Raw genomic sequence first — 6172 nt, forward strand, 5'->3', positions numbered from 1 at the left:
TCAGGAAGGCAGCAATAATTGATAACAAAAGGTAGAACTGGAGAACAAAGCAAAAAGCTCATTCAAAAGTGAAAGAAAACTTATCTTCTTATCTTCTAAGGAGTTTTCTTGCTTGATTCAGCCACCTTATGTGATGTCTAAAAATCGTTAAATCCAAGTTTTTATTATTATTAATTCCTGCTAAATATGTCACATCTAAGAGACCATTAATGTGTTTTTAAACACTTTGACATCCAGTGCTGCCACAGTGCTTATAATTTAAAATACATTTTCTTGTCACACCTGAGCAGACGGACAAAGAGATTTCCTATTGTGACACATGTCCAACTACTGTACCAGTAGCCTTTTTTTTCTTGAATCCTGCAACAATTTTTCTAATTACTTGCTAACGTGCTTTGAGGTACAGCAGAGAAGTGATGCCTGCTACTAACAGCTGCTGTTAACAGAAGATTTTTCAATAGCACGAACAGGAGCTTTGTATCTTGGGAGATATTAAAAGCTTTCATCTGGGCTCCAAAATTCCAGCAGCATTTCAAAGCACAAAAGCTCTGCACCCTTTGCTCGGTATCGTAGAAAACAGGGATCTCTCTCAAACTCAGAAACAGAGCAATGACCCAGCACAGACAGCTCAGAACGAGAGGTCCTGATGAAATCAGAGGCAGGAACCTGGAGCACTGCAGCCCCCGAAGGCTGGTGACCCTGTGGTTCTCATGCAGATGTTGACAGCACGTTGGCCAAGTCCACAAACCTCCAAAACTCAGTATCCCAGCAATGAATTAGGACCAAGACCCAGCAGTGACTTTTGGCACAGCCAAAAATGCAGGTGTGTGCAGTTGTGAAAGAAAATGGTTTTATGCTGCTTGCTGAGTTGTTTACTGAAGTGAACTTACTCTTGTGACTCAGGACTCTTCTCCATTTTCACTCTGTCCATCTCTGGCTGGAATTTTGTCTCTAGGACAGATGTTAGCCTTCACATGTGACTAAGGGGGCAGCACAGGGGGGGAAAAAATCTATAACCAGCAACTAAATTCAAGATGTCAAGCACCTTGGAAGATGGCAGACATAGAGCCAAGGCCGCAAATGTCTTCAATTATTGCAAGAGTGGAGGAGAATGTGTTTGTTCTGTATGCTCAGATATTACACACAGGCTCAATGAGCTATCCATATTATCTAAAACAATCGAGATTTAACCCAGCAGTTACTGCATATCAGCTAAAAAGGATCTACTTTCTTCTAGGGTAGTTAAGAGGAAAAAAAGCATCTGCTTTGGACTGTGTGCTATGCAGGATGAGGTCCAGAAACTTTGTGTACCAGTGTTGTTGTGAAATAGGTCACTGCACAAGCCAGCAAGCAGAATCAATGCACTTGTGAGCTGCTTCTGCATTATTTTCCACAGCAATCCAGAAATGAAATGTCACATGCACAGACTTGTTTATTGCTTAATTCACTCCCACAGCCTCGATTCCTGACGTAGCAGGTGCCACTACATAAAGTAGCTATCAATCCCTGTAGGGATTGATCTGCTTTGTTTCACTAAAAGTAGGAACATTAACTGTTCCTAATTCTTTTTTATACCTTCCTCAGCAGCTGCACTGCATCTGAGAAACATTTTACTCCTTGCACTATGTAAAACAATTAACACACTTGCACTGCAGTGAAAACTACAGGTACAAACACTCACCAGCTCCTTGCAGCCTTAAATTCAGTGAGCTCTAATCCTACAGTTCCACTGCTCAGAAACCAGCTGACTGCTAGTATGATCTAAATGGTAGTTTCAGGTAATATCAACCCAAAATATTTATTATTAAGGTCTGCAAGTTCAATGTGAAACCATTATTACAAAGTTTTCCTCGTTCTCTGAAGACTGGAGAACTGGGAAAAGGCTGTAAAACACTGAAAATTCAATTGAGCCTGCAAAGCAGAGATATATAATACAACACAGAAACATCAACTCAATTGTATCTGATAGATATAATCAGATAAATGGCTCTGGTTTATGTTAACTTGCACCAAAAAAAAAAAAAAAAACAAATAGAAGAAAATAAAGCAGCTATTACATACAGCTTCCTATTTCTCTGAGATTAAATAGACTTTGGGTTCTTTTGACAAGGTATTGCACTGCAAACTTAAGGTTTTTTTTTTTATTTTCCCTGGAAAGTTTAAATATCAGTGTAGAAAATGAGCATTAGTCATGAGATTTATTATCAATATTCTGACCCAGAGTATTTTTACAGGTGATGAAATCTTCCTACCCAATCCCTCTGTTTTGTTCCAGCTGAATTTGTTCTTTTTTATTTACAAAATCCCTAACCAGATTAATCAATCCACACATTCACCTACTTCATAATGCTGTTGGACATAACCTAATTAAATGCTTGGTAAATATCTTACCCATCCTCTCTCCAATACAACATCACTCCTAGAAAACTGTTTGTTACTGCTTTCTCCCATTAATTTTTCATGTGTCAAGCCTCGGGGGTTTTGAGACCAGCTTTTTATCTAGATAATCACTTTGTTAAAGTTTTTCCCCTATTATTGATTTAATCTTTCCTTCCAATTTATCTGGTTCTCCTCACTGTGCTTCTTCATGTCTCCCTATCTCCAGGGGAGAGTGGCAGTCTCCTGTTCTGAGCTGATCTCACACCTGAGCTGTTCCTACCCAAGCTGTGCTGGTTTAGTGACTTCACAAGTTTCTCAGTAGTTTAAAAGAGTTCTGATGGGCCCTGGTTTGCTCATCTAACTCATAAAGTGTTTCAAACCCTGCTCCAAGAGTGGTAATTTCCTTCTGGAAGCAGCACTATCTTGTTTTAAAAAGGAAGTCTGACCAGCAGTGGCTGGATTTTAAATTAGCAAAGTAGCAAGTACTGCCTTGCAATGCTCCTCTGCACATTTGGGCAAGGACTGCATTTTAATTTATGGTCATACATCAGTGTGCACAGAGCTGCATTAAAGCATGCAAAATGAAACCTTGGTAATGAGACCTCACCTCCTATTCTGGCATTTTAAAAGTTCTTGTAGAGGCAGAAAGAGAAGCCCACCAGCTTTTGTGAAAATCACTGCTAACAGGATCTATTGCCCTGCCCAGACTTCACAGCCTGCATGATGGCTCTGTTTACCATTTCTGAGAAAAGGTTGGACGAACTCCCACTTCACTCCACTTCCACTTTTCTTACATATTCCAATCACAGAGTTTCCCGTGGAAAAGACCTTCCTGGTATTTTCCCAGCTGGAAGGTCACAAAGCAAATGTCCTCTACTTGTGCCAGGAGCTAAATTCCCTGGACAGCACAGACAGTGCAGCTGCTGCAGGGGTGCCACAGGACCTGGCAAGAGGGGGAAAGTGCTCCAAAGGACAGCCCTGGTTTCCAGGGACCAATCTTCCATGTGTAGAATAGCAAAGGCAGAGCAACCCTTTCTTCTGTGTCACCTCACATTTCTGGGTTCTACAGGGTAGGAAATGAGACCACCAAACAAACTCCATTTGCTGTTCACCCTGGGGTAAACCAAAGCCTAAATATAGCACTCTCCAATAAGCAGATTGACACCAACTGTCTCAGTGACTTCAGTTACCATGGCACCTCCCTGCAGAATCCCATTCCATTGGATCTGCTGCAATGGGGTGAGTATTGGGGGTTTCAGCTTTTTCCACTCACACTCTTATGAGTTATAAAGCAAAAAAACAGGTTAAAATCAGAAAATGCCTATATTAACACACCAGGCTCTCTTGAGTTTCCTAGAATAAACTTCTGAAATGCCTGTGTAGTGTTAATCCCTTTAAATTTAAATAAGGCAAATACCACCCTAAGCCTTCATATTTGAGCCTACCTTTATAAAGTTACTGGGATTTCTGGTCATCCAAATGAGGACACTAAAAGTGAATCTCTTCTTCAAATTGCTGAGTACACATCATCTTCTCATCACTGAAACTGCTGAGCTGAGAAGCCAAAGCCAACAAACCTGCAGAGCTGCCAGTCACCAGAGGCAACAGCTGTAAAGGAAACAAGTATTAAATCAATTCAAACACCCCAACACGTAAAATGTTAAACCTTAAAAAAATTATCAATGAATTATGAAGGCTTAGAAAAATTACATCAAAACAGACATAATTTAAAGGACGACTAAAGAATTAAAAGTATTTAACAGTTCTCTGAGTGGGAGACTTGCAAATCTAACCAAAAAGAGTGTGACTAATTCTAATTTCAGACATTCATATTTTCAATGATTTTAATAGCTCATTTTCACTCCCACATACAGATGCTGTTCAAGCATCCTTATACATTTAGTAATTCATAGCAACAAACAATCTCATGGCGTTACAAGCACACCAGGGTTTAAAGTCACACCCATGCAACAGGAAAACACCTTAGAGCAAATGATCTCAGCCTGCCCCTCAAGTGGCTTTACTGACATTAGGATTCCAAGAATTAAAGCTTTTGTTCAGTTAATATATTCCTAAACCTCACTTTCTGTTTCTTCTTTTTCAATTCACAAAAATTTCAGTGTGGCTTCTTGAATAAAATAGAAGATCAAGATCTCCCTGCAGGACATGGGGCTGATTAAAAACCAAATCCCATTCAGAAGTTCCTGAAGCACAGCTCTGTGCATCCCCATGACTTAGTGAATCCCTAGGCCTGCCTGGGACTCATTCACACAGCCACAGATGGCTCTTTGGCCAGTGGTTAAAACTGAATTTTGGCTTCTTGTAATTCAGAGCACATTCTATTTACTTGATAGTACAAGACAGATTACATTTTCCAAACTATCTCAGGTAACCTTCTTGCCACACATCATAGCAATAACAAGGCCAGATGAAATGCTGACTAGGGGCTCTGCTTTTTAGAAAAATCAGTTTTTGACAGAGCCTCCCACCTGCAATCTGTGTTTGCATTACTTGGCAGCTGTCAGCATCGCCTTTATCCTTACAGGTGTGAGGGTTCACACCTTCGCTTTTGAGGGTTCTTTCCTTAGCTGCAAATTTTTGGGAACAAGACAGCAAAACCACCTCTGCTGGCTGAGCACAATTGTGTATTCACAGAAGGATGGATGGCTACACCAAGGCTGGTTATCAGTTCCCAGAGGATTAAAACCAAACCAGGCTGGTGTCGTTCAGGAACTCCTCATGACCCCATGGTGGCCTTTTGGACACCTGGTTGTAGCACAGCCCCTCTGTCAGGTTTGTCTGGCTAAGCCAAGCTGCCCCTCCCCTTGGCACACCTTTCCCTCACCCCATCACAGGGAAGGTGTCTCCTGAAGCTCCCAGACACTGGCAACCAGGAGCTGCTCCAAATCACCTGCAGCTGGAACCAGCAAGTGATTTACAGAGAGTGTGGGAACAGTGACCAAGGAGAGCCATCCCTGTGCTCCTTCCTGAGCATCTACAGAGCAGAGCCTTCAGCTGAAACTAAAAAAATCCCAGCTTCCATTACTCTCTCTGGCACAATTCAACTCCACAGCAGCTGCATTTTCAACTATATCCAGTGCGTCCTATTTTCCCTCCTCCCCTTTATTTCACCTTTTCCCTACAAAAGAAAGCTGAAACCCCAAAGCAAAGCAGAGCCAGGAGAACCTGACAACATCCCCTCCACCCTCATCAGAGACATTTCTGTGTGAGCAACTGCTAAAGAGTGGCTCAGCTGTAAGCCCCAACAGGCAGAATTCTTTCCACTACTTTTCCTTTTGCTGTTTAACATCACCCAAATAATATTGACATTTTTAAGCCAAGAAGAATGGGGGTCTGGGCAGGCATTTTACTATAGGATCAAACATTAACCAGACATAATCCTGTGGTTCCAGAACATCAACCTCTTTCCATCAGCTGCCTGAGCAGCAGACACGTGTAGCTGTAATCCCTGCCTTACACAACCTAAACCACCAAGGTTAATCTGCTGTCAGCCTCACGTTGGGTATATTGTGGCTGAAATCCACCTTGAATGCATAAGAATCATCCTGCAGAAATCTGAACTGCTTATATTGCTGGATCTGCGTTGTAGTCATGTCTTTAAATTAATCTTTTACAGAATGACAAGCACTATAAAGGACTTAGTGATGTTGCAATGTAATGAGCAGTACTAAAGCTACTGGAGGAACACAAGCAAGCCACCTGCCTCATTCTGAAGAACTACTTAGCAATTCTTTTCCAAAATTACAATTGAACCTCTACAAAAAAACAAACA

At 41.4% G+C, this 6172-nt stretch overlaps 1 long non-coding RNA gene across 1 annotated transcript in view; it reads right to left on the reverse strand.

The window, feature by feature from the left end:
• Positions 1–3941, reverse strand: part of LOC128794177 (uncharacterized) — a 56915-nt gene extending 52974 nt beyond the window's left edge. The window contains exon 1 of the long non-coding RNA XR_008433015.1: positions 3825–3941. This is a non-coding gene — a long non-coding RNA (uncharacterized LOC128794177). The remainder of the gene's footprint in view (positions 1–3824) is intronic.
• Between the last annotated feature and the right edge of the window lie 2231 nt (positions 3942–6172).

The sequence above is a fragment of the Vidua chalybeata genome, chromosome 12 (genome assembly GCF_026979565.1).
Source record: "Vidua chalybeata isolate OUT-0048 chromosome 12, bVidCha1 merged haplotype, whole genome shotgun sequence".
NCBI lineage: Eukaryota > Metazoa > Chordata > Aves > Passeriformes > Viduidae > Vidua > Vidua chalybeata.